This window comes from Pseudophryne corroboree, chromosome 1, assembly GCF_028390025.1.
Source record: "Pseudophryne corroboree isolate aPseCor3 chromosome 1, aPseCor3.hap2, whole genome shotgun sequence".
NCBI classification, from domain to species: domain Eukaryota; kingdom Metazoa; phylum Chordata; class Amphibia; order Anura; family Myobatrachidae; genus Pseudophryne; species Pseudophryne corroboree.
In genome coordinates this window covers 468,357,119-468,372,596 of record NC_086444.1, presented here as the reverse complement: position 1 = coordinate 468,372,596, position 15,478 = coordinate 468,357,119, and positions in this window count along the sequence as shown.

Here is a 15,478-nt window from a genome sequence, read left to right as displayed (position 1 = left end):
CGACCCGCGGCTTTTTGCTTATTCCCCTGCAGCTGCTCGACCCGCGCACATCCCGATAGACACGCTGCTTGCACCTGCATTGCAGCCGCCCGCTGTGACTACCCAGTCTGCCTTGCTAGAAGTGTGGAGCCACTTGCTGCAGTAAGCTGAAGCTATTTGAACCTACCGACCCTGCACCTGCCCCCTGCTAATCCCCTGGTACATTACAGGGACTCCTCGCCTGTCCTCCTAGCAGTGACCATTTTAATCTACACCCAGCAGCACATGTTATATGCATTGAGGTGGAGACCTCACACAGCAGCCTGGCTGGTGCTATCTCACTCAAACACCTTGATCGTGCACTCACCGCTGATGTAATACTGTGGCTGCATCTGTCCTGAGCTACCCCCGTGGTGTCGGCTGATTGTGTGCACTCTCTGATTGATTGCTACGGACTTGTCTCACAACCTACTCAGGACTCCTCACTACAGCGTCAATGCCTTGAACTTTGCTCCTGCTCCATGCCATGACCCCCTGAATCACCCGCACACAATGGGGCTTGGTGGCTGATGACAATGCAGCAGGAACTCTACAAGTCAGATGTGGAATGCTTCTGATCCACCTATGTGACTTCCCCCTGTTTCACTATATATTATTATGTACAACGTCTGCTGATGGGGAAAACTAAGAAAGGAGGGCAATCATCTGCAGCTAAGAAATCTGGTGACAAGTCCCTACAATGTAATTTGTTTCACTATCTTCAACCAGACATAGAGAGTGAGGACACTCGTTCATCATCCTGTTTCTGGCTCTCCTGCCGACACCGGAGTGATGGCGGGAGCTGACTCTTCACCGTTGGACAAGGGGCCTGACACCTCTATGGCTGATGTTTTGACCTATTTGCGTTCACTTCCTACTAAAATAGATCTGCCTACCAAAAGAGACTTTCTGGATTTGGAACAAAAGATACGTGACACGGTTAAGTCCGAGATTTCCGTACTCCAGGCTGATATCTCCCAAATATCCCATCGAGTTTTGGATGTGGAAGACCATGTAGATGAAGTCTCTTCATTCCAACGGAAACTCTGTGATACCGTCGCACTTCAGGCTCAGGAGCTGAAGGCGCTATGGCGCCGACAGGACGACCTTGACAACAGAGGTCAGAGAAACAATTTACACGTCAGGGGGCTGCCAGAAGATGTACAAGGTCTGGGGATAGCGGTCGCCCTCACTAAGATATTCAATGAGATCATGGATGCGAAACTGGACAACACCATACTGTTTGATAGGGCTCACAGAGCACTACGACCGAAAGGTCTTTCTTCTGAGGCTCCCAGAGACGTTATTTGTCGTCTTCACTATTATCACGTAAAGGAGGAAATACTTAATAAAGCCCGCAAATTAGATCGACTGAAAATCGATAATAATGTCATTCAGATATTCCCGGACTTGTCATGGTATACACTCCAGCAACATAGATCTCTTAAGCCCCTGACAGAGGCTCTTAAAGAGAAAGGTATACGTTTCCGATGGGGCTTTCCCTTTAGTATACAGGCCACCTTTGAGAGTAGACAGGTTATTTTACACACACCAGATGACCTGGACAACTTTTGTTCTACGCATTCTATACCTATACCTGCCTTGATGGACTGGACTCAATCATATCACCGTTTTGATCATCCGACGCCTCCAGCCCCGCGGCCTTCCTGGACCCCAGTCAGCAACAGGAAATGGGGCTCGACTCGGTCGCCTCCAAATTATGGCGAGACTGGGACCTGATTTATAATACTTTCTTTTTCCTTGGTATAAAGTTGTCAGATAAAGTCTAGTTTTGATCGGCTATGTCTGGTCCTTAGATATCTGGTTGAGCTATATCTGGAGCCCAACGCTAGGCCATTGCTTCTCTTATGCACCAGGGATTCTGCTTTATAGTTTATTTGCCTAGTGATATTGCCTTTTCATGCTTACACCCCCTCCCTTCTCCTGACATTCTCGTTGTTTGGATTTGTTGCATTCTATGGCCTTCTATAAGTTTCGGACTTTTTTCTTTTTTCTTTTTCAATTGTATATGTAGAGATACTTCTTCCAGCTGCGTTTACTATTATATTGGGGGACTGTGTTATGTATAATACTTCAGTTAGATGATTTTTTCTTGAGTCTCCTTAACTGTGTACTGTTCAATTATTGTCCCTGGGTTGTGTGGTCACCACTGTGCCCCAGTTGGGTCAGGCCGCCTGCCTGTTTTGGCTCTTAAGTCGTGGGTATTACCCCCCTACGACTTAACGGCAGTGAAACTGCTATTCTACAAGACGTACTACTATTGACATATAGTTCTATGTTCTCTGCATTAGTTTTTTTCTTGTGTTCCTCTTTTTCTTGCTCTTTCTTTCTCTCTTTTTTCTCTTGGTTTCTCCGCTTATCACCATTGTAACCCGATGTACCCAATGTGACTGGACCCTGTGCCTCCCTCGCATCTTCGTTGAGTCTATGTTATCTTTATTGCTCATTATAGGGAGCGAATCTAGCCTTCTTAATGTCTTCTGACATTAGGTTATGTTCCTTCAACGTGAAGGGACTTAATATCCCTGAAAAGAGGTCCACCTTGCTACGGGAGTTATGGGCGGAGCGCATAGACATTGCTTTTCTCCAAGAGACCCATTTTAAAAGTCAAGCCTCCCCTAAGTTAGGCAATTATTATTATCCGCAGGTTTTTTGTAACAATAGCTCCGTCAATAAATCTTTAGGGGTTGCGATCTTAGTGACACTACGGGTCCCAATTACAGACGTCTCTCACCTAATTCTGGAGGAAGGTTAGTGCCAAGTTGTTAAATGTACGATATATAATCAGGTTTATACTCTTGTTAATATATACGCTCCTAATCAACGCCAAAGACAGTTTTTTACCAAAATACTGCGACAGCTATAACCCATTAAAGAAGGGCGCCTGATTATGGGGGGCGATTTTAACTGGTCCATGGATCCTGGGATGGATTGTTCTCCTTCCCTGATGAGACGATTGACACATGATCACCGTCGTGTGAGCCAACTTCTTCGTGAGTTTCAGTTGATGGACTTATGGAGAACTCAACACCCGACAGGGAAGGATTACACTTTCTTTTCTTCTACTCACACTATGTATTCACACCCAGGCTATTTCTTGGTGGAACATAGACTTCTGCACTTATTTCCTTCAAGCACGATTGGGCACATTACATGGTCAGATCATGTCCCAGTATATATCTCTGTTGCGCTTTCATCAGCCCCCACCACACCATGGAGGTTTATTTAATAATTCACTGACTCAGGTTCCATGTTTAAAGGCTAAGCTCACCTCCGCCATCTCGGATTATGTTGCGACAAATGACACTCCAGATGTTAGTGCAGTCACAATTTGGGAAGCACACAAATGTGTAATTCGAGGTAGATGTATACAGCTTGGCTCTCAATTCAAGAAGGAGCGAACGGCACAGAGGCTACAGCTCATTGAACAAATAGCGACTTTGGAGGTCTAGCATCAGTCCTCTCTTGATGCAGGGGTTTTTCTAGAATTGACTGAGGCCCACCAGGCCCTTAACAAATTTTTATGGGATAAAACTAAATTAGGAATGACTAAATGTCACCATAAATTTTATTTATGGGGCAACAAACCAGGAGCTATGCTTGCCAGGTCGTTAAGGGCCCAGAGTCTGCAGTCTTATGTTCACTCTATCAATGAGCCAGGGGGACGTGCTGCATATACATTGCCTCAGATTGCTCACTCCTTCCAGAATTATTATGAGTCTCTCTATAATCTCAGAAAGGATCGCCACCACTGATTTGAAGGTACTGATACAGAGATATCTTGCTGAAGTTGATTTTCCAAGACTCTCTGAATCAGACCTGGATGATTTGGATTGTCCCTTTACCATAGAAGAGCTTGAAACAGCCTTAGTGGCTACACCGGTTGGGAAGAGCCCGGGCCCGGACGGCTTCCCAGTCGGTTACTATAAAACCTTTAAACAATCCTTATTACCTCTGTTCTTGAAGGCATGTAATTCCATCTCTGCTGAGAAAAGTTTTTCTCTGCAGACCCTGGAAGCATATATAACTGTGATCCCAAAGGAGGGTAAGGACCCTACCCAGTGCTCGAGTTACTGACCTATTTCTCTCCTGAACTGCGACATTAAATTTTTTTCTAAACTGCTTGCGGGTCATTTGGGTTGCCTTCTCCCACTGGTGGTTCATGGGGACCAGGTTGGATTTATACTGGGATGGGAGGCTAAAGATAACACTTCCAAAGTTATAGATCTTATCCACCTTGCCCAAAGTGGGTCTTCCCATACGGTCCTCCTGTCCACTGACGCAGAGAAGGCCTTTGACAGGATAGACTGGCAGTTCATAGAAGGTCTTCTTGAGCACATGGGTTTGGGTCCGACCTGTCTTAGTCATATATTAACTCTATAAGTAACCATCAGCTAGGGTCTGTGTGAATGTGCCCTTTCTGCTCCCTTTCTGATCCAAAATGGGACGAGGCAAGGCTGCCCCCTGTTCCTGCTCATTTTTGTTCTCTGTATGGAGGCACTTGCGAGAGCGATCCGGGCCAATCCAAATATTCACGGTGTGTGGGCTGGAGAACGGGAGCACAAATTGGCACTGTATGCAGATGACCTTTTGGCTACTTTGATAGACCCAGTAACTTTCCTTCCAGCTCTTATGCAAGAATTCAATAGATTCAACTTGCTTTCTAATTTCAAGGTAAATTTCACTAAATCTGTTGCCTTGAATATTTCAACACCCGCACGAGTACTTGAAGGAATTTGAGATTCGTTAACGTTTCAGTGGCATCCTACTCAGCTAAAGTGTTTGGGAGTTATTGATATGTCTAGAACCCCCTAACCTAAGCAAAGGCCACCTATAGCGGAAGCAACTGCGGGTGCTCCTTCACTTATTCTCCCCTGGCTCAAAAACATTCCACGCATACAACATCCCACCCTAGGCCCGACCCTTAAGATATGGAAGAAATTTAGGTACTTAGACTCTTTTAGGCCGAGCCCTTCCTTGCCGACACCCTTATTGTTTAACCCAGACCTACCTGTGAATCCCCTCTCCCTGTCCCCGTCATCGGTATAGGCTGAAGCTTGGCATTTCTCATTTGAGTTACCTGATTGGTTCGGCGGGTTTCCATCCCTTCGCAGACTTGCAATGATCTTTTAGTCTACCGACTAATTCTTTTTGGGCTTACCTACAAATTCGGCATTACTGCAACGCCGGCTCGTGCGGTGAGATGGAGACCAACGATTTTAGAGTCCTTGTGTCTCTCAGAGAATTTGCCACGACACCTAATATATTTACTGTATAGACAATGCCTTGCAAGCACTCCCACCCGACCTCTGGCATTCATTACAGCTTGGCATGAGGATCTGGGTAAGGAGTTGACCACTGACCAATGGTCTCGCATTTTTCAGTTCACATTTGCTAGTTCACCTTCACTCCAAGTTCTGGAGACACAATACAAAGTGGTCTTGAGATGGTATAGATGTCCAGATTGGGTCCACCACATGTTTCCAAGTGTTCCAGATGTCTGCTGGAGGTGTGGCCAGTTTCGTGGCACTCCCTGTCATATCTGGTGGCGGTGCCCGGGTCTGGCTTCCTTTTGGCAACAGGTTCATTCTCTTACCAAGCGTATCACGGGACTCCCAATACCAGAGACACCTGAGTTTTGGTTACTTAATTTAATTGACCTTCCTTTGTTCCAGTTTAAAAATTTTCTACTGCGACATTTAATGAATGCTGCAAGGGTGACCATTCCATGCTTCTGGAGGTCTCAGACACAGCCTCCCATTGCCAAATAGTTTCAAAGAATCGATTACTACATGGCAATGGAAGACTTGACGTCTTCTTCCAAACAGTCTGCATCTCGATTCACAGCAGTCTGGTTTGATTGGCTGGAATTCAAAGGGACACAGGAATACAAAACATCTTTGCTACACTTTCCCCCTATGACATCTTAGGGTTGTGATGGTGATAGCGGTCTCTCCTTCTCTCTCTCTTTTCTCTCTCTTTTCCTTTTTATGTCTACCCTTTCTGTGTCTTGTATGTTCTGTTTTTCTTGTTATTAATACTTGAAGATAATACAGTTTAATGCCTTAAGTTAAGTGGGCTAACGATATTATTCATTGCTTTCATTCTGTGTATTCTTAGTCTACGATTGTCATGACAGCTTATGATACGGTAAGTCTTGTACTACATGCAATTTCTTTGAGCTGTATACTGTTATTTCTTTATTAATAAAACACAATTTGCATAAAAAAATTGGCATGTGCATATGTATTCACCCCCTTTGCCCCTCAAAAGTTCTGGTGCAACCAATTACCTTCAGAAGTCACATAATTAGTGAAATGAAGTTCACCTGTGTGCAATCTAAGTGTCACATGATCTGTCAGTATAAACACACCTTTTCTGAAAGGACTCAGAGGCTGCAATACCACTAAGCAAGAGGCATCACACCATGAAGACCAAACAAGTCAGGGACAAAGTTGTTCAGAAGTACAAGTCATGGATGGGTTAGAAAAAAATATCCAAATCTTTGATGATCCCCCGGAGAACCATCAAATCCATTTTCTAATGGAAAGAACATGGTACAACAACAAACCTGCCAAGAGAGGGCCGGCCACCAAAACTCATAGACTGGGCAAGGAGGTCATTAATCAGAGAGGCAGTACAGAGACCAAAGGTAACCCTGAAGGAGCTGCAGAGTTCCACAGCAGAGACTGTTGTATCTGTGCATGTGACCACAATAAGCCGTACACTCCATAGAGCTGGGCTTTATGGAATAGTGGCCAGAAAAAAGCCATTACTTAGTGTTAAAAATAAGAAGGCATGTTTTGAGTTTGCCAAAAGGCATGTGGATGACTCCCCAAATGTATGGAGGAAGGTGCTCTGGTCAGATGAGACTAAAATCGAACTTTTTGGCCACCAAGAAAAAGGCTATGTCTGGCACAAACCCAACACATCACATCACCCCAAGAACACCATCCCCACAGTGAAAGATGGCAGTGGCAGCATCATGCTGTGAGGATGTTTTTCAGCAGCAGGACTGGTAAACTGTTTTGAGTCGAGGGAAATATGGATGGTGCTAAATACAGGGATATTCTTGAGTAAAACCTTTTTCAGTCTGCCTGTGAATTGGGACTGGGATGGAGGTTCACCTTCCAGCAGTACAATGACCAGAAGCATACTGCTAAAGCAACACTCAAGTGGTTTAATGGGATACATTTAAATGTGTTGGAATGGCCTTGTCAAAGCCCAGATCTCAATCCAATTGAGAATCTGTGGTCAGACTTGAAGATTGCTGTTCCCAAGCAGAAACCATCCAACATGAAGGAGCTGGATCAGTTTTGTCTTGAGGAATGAGCAAAAATCCCAGTGGCAAGATGTGGCAAACTCATAGAGACTTATCCAAAGTGACTTGCATCTGTAATTGCAGCAAAAGATGGCTCTACAAAGTAGTGACTTTAGGGGTGTGAATAGTTATGCATGCTAATGTTTTCTGTTATTTTTTCCTATTTGTTGTTTGCTTCACAATAAAAAAAACCTTCAAAGTTGTAGGCATGTTCTGTGAATAAAACGATTCAAACCTTCAAACAATCCAGTTTAAGTCAGGTTGTGAGGCAACAAAACATGAAAAATGCAAAGGGGGTGAATACTTTTGCAAGGCACTGTATCCTATATGGAGAGAAAGAGATAAAGAGTGAAAGGGAGAAATGTGTAGAGACAGAGAGAGAGAGAGGTATAGCATCAGCAGGATAATGTGTGGTGCCCAGGAGCAGTTTCCTGGAGATCTCTGGGAGGAGGCTGATGGATTCTCCAGCCAGACATCAGATCTGCAGGGTTTTTGGTGGCCTCTCGGTCTGTTGCCTACATGTAGGCATTGGCCTGGCATAACTGCAATTTCATGGGCCCATAGAAAGGTCTTGAAAGGGCCCCCTTACCATTGAAACTACAATCCCCCTTAGGGGAGCCTGAGAGAGTTAGAGAGACATATAAAGAGGGTATCAGAGGGGAAAGAGATAAAGAGAGATTGTGTAAGGAATAGAGAGAGAGGTAGAGACAGTGTCAAAGAGATATATAGAGTGTCAGAGAGAGAGAGAGAGTGTCAGGCAGAGAGTGAGGGAAAGAGACAGTGTAAGGGAGAGAGACAAACAGACAGTGTCAGGGAGAGAGAAGGAGAGACAGTGTCACAGAGAGAGATAGACTGCCAGGGAGAGAGGGAGGTAGAAAGAGAGAGAGTATCTGGGAGAGAGAGACAGTGTCAGAGAGAGAGAGGGTAACAATATGGAGGGGACAAAGAGACAGTGTCAGGGAGAGAGAGAGAGAGAGAGAGAGAGAGAGAGAGGAGCAAGAAAGTGTCAGGGAGGGAGGGGGAGCTTGCAGGAGATGCACTACCTGTCTACAGCACTGCACATGTCTCTGATGGAGGTGAGAATTTATTTATGTTATTTATTCAATTAAAATAATCAGTTTTTCAAAATACTACTCTCATGTAAAATAATTAGAAATCACAGCTGTAATCAGTGCATATTATGTAAAATGTTACCTATTAACAAATAAATGTCCCCAAATGCTCTCAGTTAATCAATTACCCTCACTGTTACATTGGATATCGGGTGGACTGTTTATTACTCTCTGTAGCAATCGGAAAATTAGCAGCCATGCGCAGTCCCTTATGCAGGACAATTGATCAGCTGGATGTGATTTTAATGCCTGGCCTTTACCTCCACATTAGGGCCAGATCTTGTAATGACTGGTCTGGAAGGCAATGTCCAACATATTTTGGAACTGTGGCAGTTAGCATATTTAGACAGCCAAGGTTTCAAACACCAATTCCTGATTGCCTCCCAATTAGAAGCAGAAGCTATGACAGCAAATGTGGGATACAGGATCCAACATGTATGTGAATATCAGCAGGTAGTTAAGCATATATATTATCTGCATCAGATAATATGGTGCAGATGGTGGTTGACTTTTACCCGCAGTGAGTGCACCGACCCAATGTAATCCTAGCTGCATTTATCCCAGCAGCACATTGGAGCATGTAGTGGTCTGAGGCAGTTCCAGATGATTATGGCCGCAGAGCAGGGCAGCATATTCCGCCTTGTCAGATAGCCGATGGTAATACAACAGATGTCTGTATATATCACTTGCGCATTTCTCCATCTGAACCTAATGATGGTTTCTTCAGAGGGTGTGTTTGAAATTGACAGTTAACAGTTAGAAGCTGGTTGGTACTTTATCTCCGTCCATTTTATCTCTCTCCAAGACTTTGTACATAGACCCCTATAACCCTATGATTCTCTTAAAGGAAATGGCACACTAACAAATGTACATAAATAAGTACAGTGCTGAAGTTTAAAATAAGTTCCATAAACACTTGCAAATGCAGCTAGACTATACTGTATATAGATTGCTGGTGATTTTGAAGTGAAGAGACACATGCTGTAAGATTAATTAATGCAATGCATTTGGGGATATCTAGAGTTTTTAAAGTTATACTGTTTCTTTTTTCTTTATAATATACTTTTTTAATCCTTACATTGTGGTCTTTTACATGGAATTCTAAATTTTAAATAGGTACTTTCTTTTTAAAATAAAAAGCAATAATGATTAAGAACATCTTTTCTTTATATAGCCACTTACGCAAGTTAAGTGAAATGTGTTTTACAGGAAGTATAGTTTTTGAGCTTTACCAGCTTTTTTATTCTCCTACCCTCCGAGCTAAATGTGCTGTTTTTGTACCACAATTTTTATAGGCGCTTAAGTCACCAAGAATGTAACATAAAAAAGAAAATTACAAAGCGATTATCAAATGCAGTAATTGGAATACTACTAAACTGTCATGAAAAGGCAAGCTTGAAAAGTCATAAATTGATAGTTCAATAGTTTCTGTCTTGTGAATTAATAGTAAAAGAAAATGCAAATAATATATTATGTGGGAATTACATTTGTCAAAAATCAGTCAATACTTTCTGGATTTAATTAAAGCAAAATTTAGATGTGATGTTCTTTCTATTAAATGTGGTTATCCTGCTAATATGTGTAACAGCTTTCCATCTTAATGAATGTTTGACAGTTAATGATGCTCTATGGCACAGCTTGGTTTATCTGGATTATCCTTAGCTGTTAACAGCTAAACTGAGAGATCTAGTGTGCAAATTTTCCCCTTAATCCTTATTGATCTTCCACTCTGTGTATGGTGTGTGTGCAAGTATTAAACAGAAATTTAGTTAAAAGTCCCTTTAAAGTGTTATTAAAAACAACCACATTTTTTCATTATATATACTTTTGCAATGTGGATGTGCATTTTGCAGCATTCTTAATGACCTTTTATTATAAACTGTATTACTGATCACTGATATAAAACAGCATCAGTATGACATAGGTGATTATATTGGCAAACCTATTGATAAAATATAAAATGAAAATCACAAAGTATGATATCACACATTCTTCATACAAAGTTATTGTTTGTTAATGTTTACTTATATAGCATTTGCATATTCCAATGCAGTTTATGCACTCATAATAACTTGTTATTATAGACAATAGTAAACATTTAATATTCCTGCCTTTATGTTGTTTTTACCCAGTTTTGTTCTATTCAGGGCCGGCGCTATGTCCACAGTAGTGCCTCTTATCAGAGGTGTAGCTAGGTACCATGGTGCCCAGAGCAAGGGTATGTTTCAGTGCCACCTCCTCCGTACTGAATTGGAGGCATGTTACATTTGAAAAGAAAAAGATATTTTAAAATTGGTGACAGGGGCAGTTCTAGCCCTTGAGGAACTCAGGGCAAAAATGTTATTTGCTGCCCGCCAATCTCAATATAGGGACAGTGCATGCCGTATGCGCGCGCAAAAAGATAGGAGCCACAGAATAGTACCAATTCACATTACACCGCACAGTTGTGTCCATTAGTCACATTACACTGCACAGTAGTGTCCGTTATTCACATTACACCTCACAGTACCGCTCGTTATTCACATTACAGGGCACAGTACCATCCGTTATTCACATTACACTGCATAATAGTGTCCGTTATTCACATTACACTGCACAGTAGCATCCATTATTCACATTACACAGCACAATAGTGTCCGTTATTCACATTACACTGCACAGTAGCGTCCGTTAGTCACATTACACCTCACAGTACCGTCCGTTATTCACATTACACCTCACAGTACCGTCCGTTATTCACATTACACCACACAGTAGTGTCCATTATTCACATTACACTGCACAGAACCATCTGTTACTCACATTACACCGCACAGTAGCGTCCGTTAGTCATATTACACTGCACAACAGCATCCATTAGTCACATTACACTGCACAGTAGCATCTGTTAGTCACATTACACTGCACAGTAGCATCTGTTAGTCACATTACACTGCACAGTAGCATCCGTTAGTCACATTACACTGCACAGTAGCGTCTGTTAGTCACATTACACTGCACAGTAGCGTCCGTTAGACACATTACACTGCACAGTGGTGTCCGTTAGTCACATTACACCACACAGTAGCATCCATTAGTCACATTACACTGCACAGTAGTACCCACACAGGAGAGCACCTTATACGCATTATGCGGCCAGGTAGAGCCCATTATACATATTATGCCAGGTATATCCCTCATTCCCTCCACAGCACTGCCCCAGTACATGCATGAGGTCCCGACTCTGGTGCTGTTCCTCCTCTGCCTTCTCCTCATGTCTCTCGGAGGCACCGTTACCCCCACAGCAGTGGCTCTGTAGGATGTCGGCAGTTATGCCGGAAGGGAGGGAATGGGTACTAATTACTCAGGTCACAGACTGATGGAGGGCCTGGTGGGGCCCTGGTCCACCGCACTTCATACCCTCTTCCTCTTTACTGGGCAGCAGCATAAGCACTCATCTTGGCAGCACAGCACATGCTGCAGTGTGCTGTGCTGCAGTGAGGCTGCTGCTACTGCTGAGCCTCTGCCTGTTCGGGTAGTAGGGGGAAGTGATCACACTCCCCCCCTCAAATTGACTCTGGCTGAGGGGCTCAGGGCCCCCACCTGGACCCCTGCACCCTGCTCGGCACTATAAAGATTTAAAAAAAACCTTTTTCCACAAGGGGGCATGTCCATGCCTCCCACAATTAGGCCATGCCTCCCACAATTAGGCCACGCCCCAAAAAGATGCCTGGCTCAACGTTGTGTGTGGGCTGAGGCCACGTACCCAGCCCAGCTCTCTGGGGAAGGATGGGGGAGAGAGCAGCACTACACGCTGTCAGCGCCGCTACCATCGTGACAGGCACATCGGCAGCCGGCATCAGTGGGGATGCAGAGCAGGATGGCGCCTCCCTTCAGCACGGCGCCACACTGTATCCCCTTGCTGAGTGGGTAGCGCCAGCTTTGATTTAATTACTGGTCTTCCAATTGTAAAGCGCAACGGAATATGCTGCGTTATATAAAAAACTGTTAATAAATAATAATAATAATAATAATAATATAAATTTTAAAATATTGCTTTGAAAAGTGTGCAAACAAAGGGGAAGAAAATGCTTTTCATTTACAGAGACTACATTGCTATTGTTTATAAATGTTTCCCTAATAACCTAACGGGTGTATTCATCTGATGTCGGAACTGCCGTCAAGTCGGAAAGATGGCAGTTTTTGACTTTTTTAGGCTGAATCAATAGTCGACCTATTCAATGGGGCTGCCGTTTTTCCGACTTGTCGGAAAACACATGGATCCACGTATTTTGTCAGATTTGTGGCCAACTCAGACAGGTTTTAGTCCCGTTTTCGACAATGTCAATCCGACTTTAAAAAAGTTGGCTTGGCATTGTCAAAAATGGGTAAAACCAGTCAAATTTCCCTGCAAATTGAATAATGCATTGTCGGATCCTCTCCGTCGGAGAGGATCTGACATGCATTGAATAGACCCCTAAGTCTTAAGGATGGATTCAATTAGCAATGTTAATTTAACGGGGGTAAAAAAGGGGTGCAGACTTGAGCATTAAAATGCCAGTACTATTCATTTAGAGACCCTTTTTATAGCCTGATAGAATTAACCAATTTGGGGCATTTTCCCATAGAATCTGGGAAATGTTTCTGGACACTGTCTTTGTGCCTTTGTGTCTGTTCAAACCTGAAAAGAAATCTCTATCAAGTGCAACCTGCGGGCTGACTACAGGGACTAATTGAATACCCTCGGTGGATCAAAATTACTGGCTAATAGAAATGCCCCCATAGTCAGGTGTAGGCCAAGTGACAACTTTTATTTTTGCAATATATGTTTATTGTCTTTAGAAAATAGAATACAAAATAGTCAAGAAGCAGTACATCAAGATGCGTGACATGTGTGTCATGTCACACATGACATGAACTAATCATAAAGACACATACAAAACATATCAACAGTAGCCAAAAATGTGCCAATGTTATCCCAAAAATATGTAAGAACAACCAAAAAAAATCTAACAAAAGCAAAGACATCACACAAAAAGGGAGGGTATGGGACAACAGGGGAGGAAGTAAAGGGAGGGGTGGAGAGTTTGGAGTCCCAGAATACAGGTAGTGAGGAATTGGGGAAGGTCAGTCGTCTGCAAAAGCTACTGTAACAGTTTTGTCAGAGAGAAAAGGAAAGGAACCTGAGCTCAGACAGCAGTCATTGATATGGTCGTGAGGATTTAAATTCCAGCCAACGGTGCAAGGTAGCAGTGAATTCCTGAATCCTCTCTGGGGTCACTCAAAGGTACTCCTTAGACATGTACATATCCATTTGGTTGAACCATTCCTTAAGAGTTGGAGGAGAAGTAGATTATCAGTAAACTGGTATCACAGTTTTTGCGGCACTATTGAGGAACAAGTGTCAATGTTTTGTATTTGTTATGTTTCATTAGATTCACTGATGGGTGAATGGTAAGGAAAATCTAGTACAAGAGGCAATGGGCTTGAATCAGATGTGGACACAGACATGGGCTCATCAGCATCTATATGCTAATGTTGCATCCGATTTTCAAACAACTGAAATGCCAACTTGCAATTTCCTAAGACAGTGCAGTTCCATCACTGTGCATCTTTAGATGAGCTTTTTATGCACCATTGATCGCACCATCTAAACTTGCACCAGTCCTACAGTAGTTTCCCACTGAAAGCAGCTGTTTTCAGTGACACATCTGGCCCACGGAAACTGATAACAGATGTTTTACTAAGGAAAAGAAAATTAATATATTAATATAGGAAAGTATAGCTAAAAATAAACTGAAACTATCCTCTAGAGGAATCCATAATAGGTTGCAGAATATCACAAATTATAGCTTCACATTTTAATAGAAACTACTCATTACTAAAATGAGTCTTGCCTGTAACTGCAACTCCAGACAGCCACTCAAAAACTTCCACACTTGCTGCCATGAAAGTGAATTTCAAACAATATTTAAGGACAGACATTAAAGTTATAAACATTTTTTTTCACTGCATTGGGAGTGTTAGGCACACACTCCTTTTTGATTAAACAATTATCCTTATTCATGAGGGACATAGAATACAGAATATTTCCCATTCACTAAAGTACTGTACATTGGTATAAGGAAGTAAGATGGTATTTGCAGAGGAGCAGTAATTTGAGAGAGTTGGACAGCATTTATGAAGTAGGTGTACTGATGTGTCTGGCTTTATGGATCAGGGCAAAACCAAATGTATTGCCCCTTTCAGAGCTTGCTTATTACCGGATGTTTCTTTCAGTGGTGAGAAGAAGGGCCAGAGCTGTTTATCAACTGATAATTATGGCAGTTGAGAGAAGGGGCTGGAGCTTGTTGCTCACAGGAGGTACCATACACTGGTTACCATAGCAGCTCATAGAGACAGCTGGAAGAGAGGTGACAACTCAGAATGAAAAAGCAGGCAGATATTGGTCTGAAAGCCAGAGAGTATGCATGAATTAAACTGCAAGAGAGAATGATGCAAGAGAGATGATTTGGCTGCAAGAGATCGATGTTGTACCTAGGAGGTGTACCTAATAAACTGCATTAGCACCATTAACAGAATTATTCAACCAGTCAGTTGTTACAGCAGTAAATCCAGCGGATTGGAAATTGGCGAACATAGTCCCACTGCACAAAAGTGGAAGCAAGGAAAAGTCAAGCAACTACTGACTAGTGAGACTTACATCAGTAGTAGGGAAATTGATGGAAATACTCTTAAAAGAAAGAGTTGTAGATTATCTCAAATCCAGCAATATATAGGATCCCAAACAGCATGAATTCACTGGGGGAAGATCAAATCAAACAAACAAACCTTTTTGACTTTTTTGACTTGATGACTAAAGTAATAGATAAAGGTGAGGCTGTAGATTTAGCTTATCTAGGCTTTAGTATGACTTTTGACACTGTCCCACATCGCAGACTGCACCTGCCATATTCTGGAGGCCAAAATCACTACTGTGCATGCACAGTGGCTGTTTTGGCTGCGATTTTTGCTGCGGCTGCAGTGC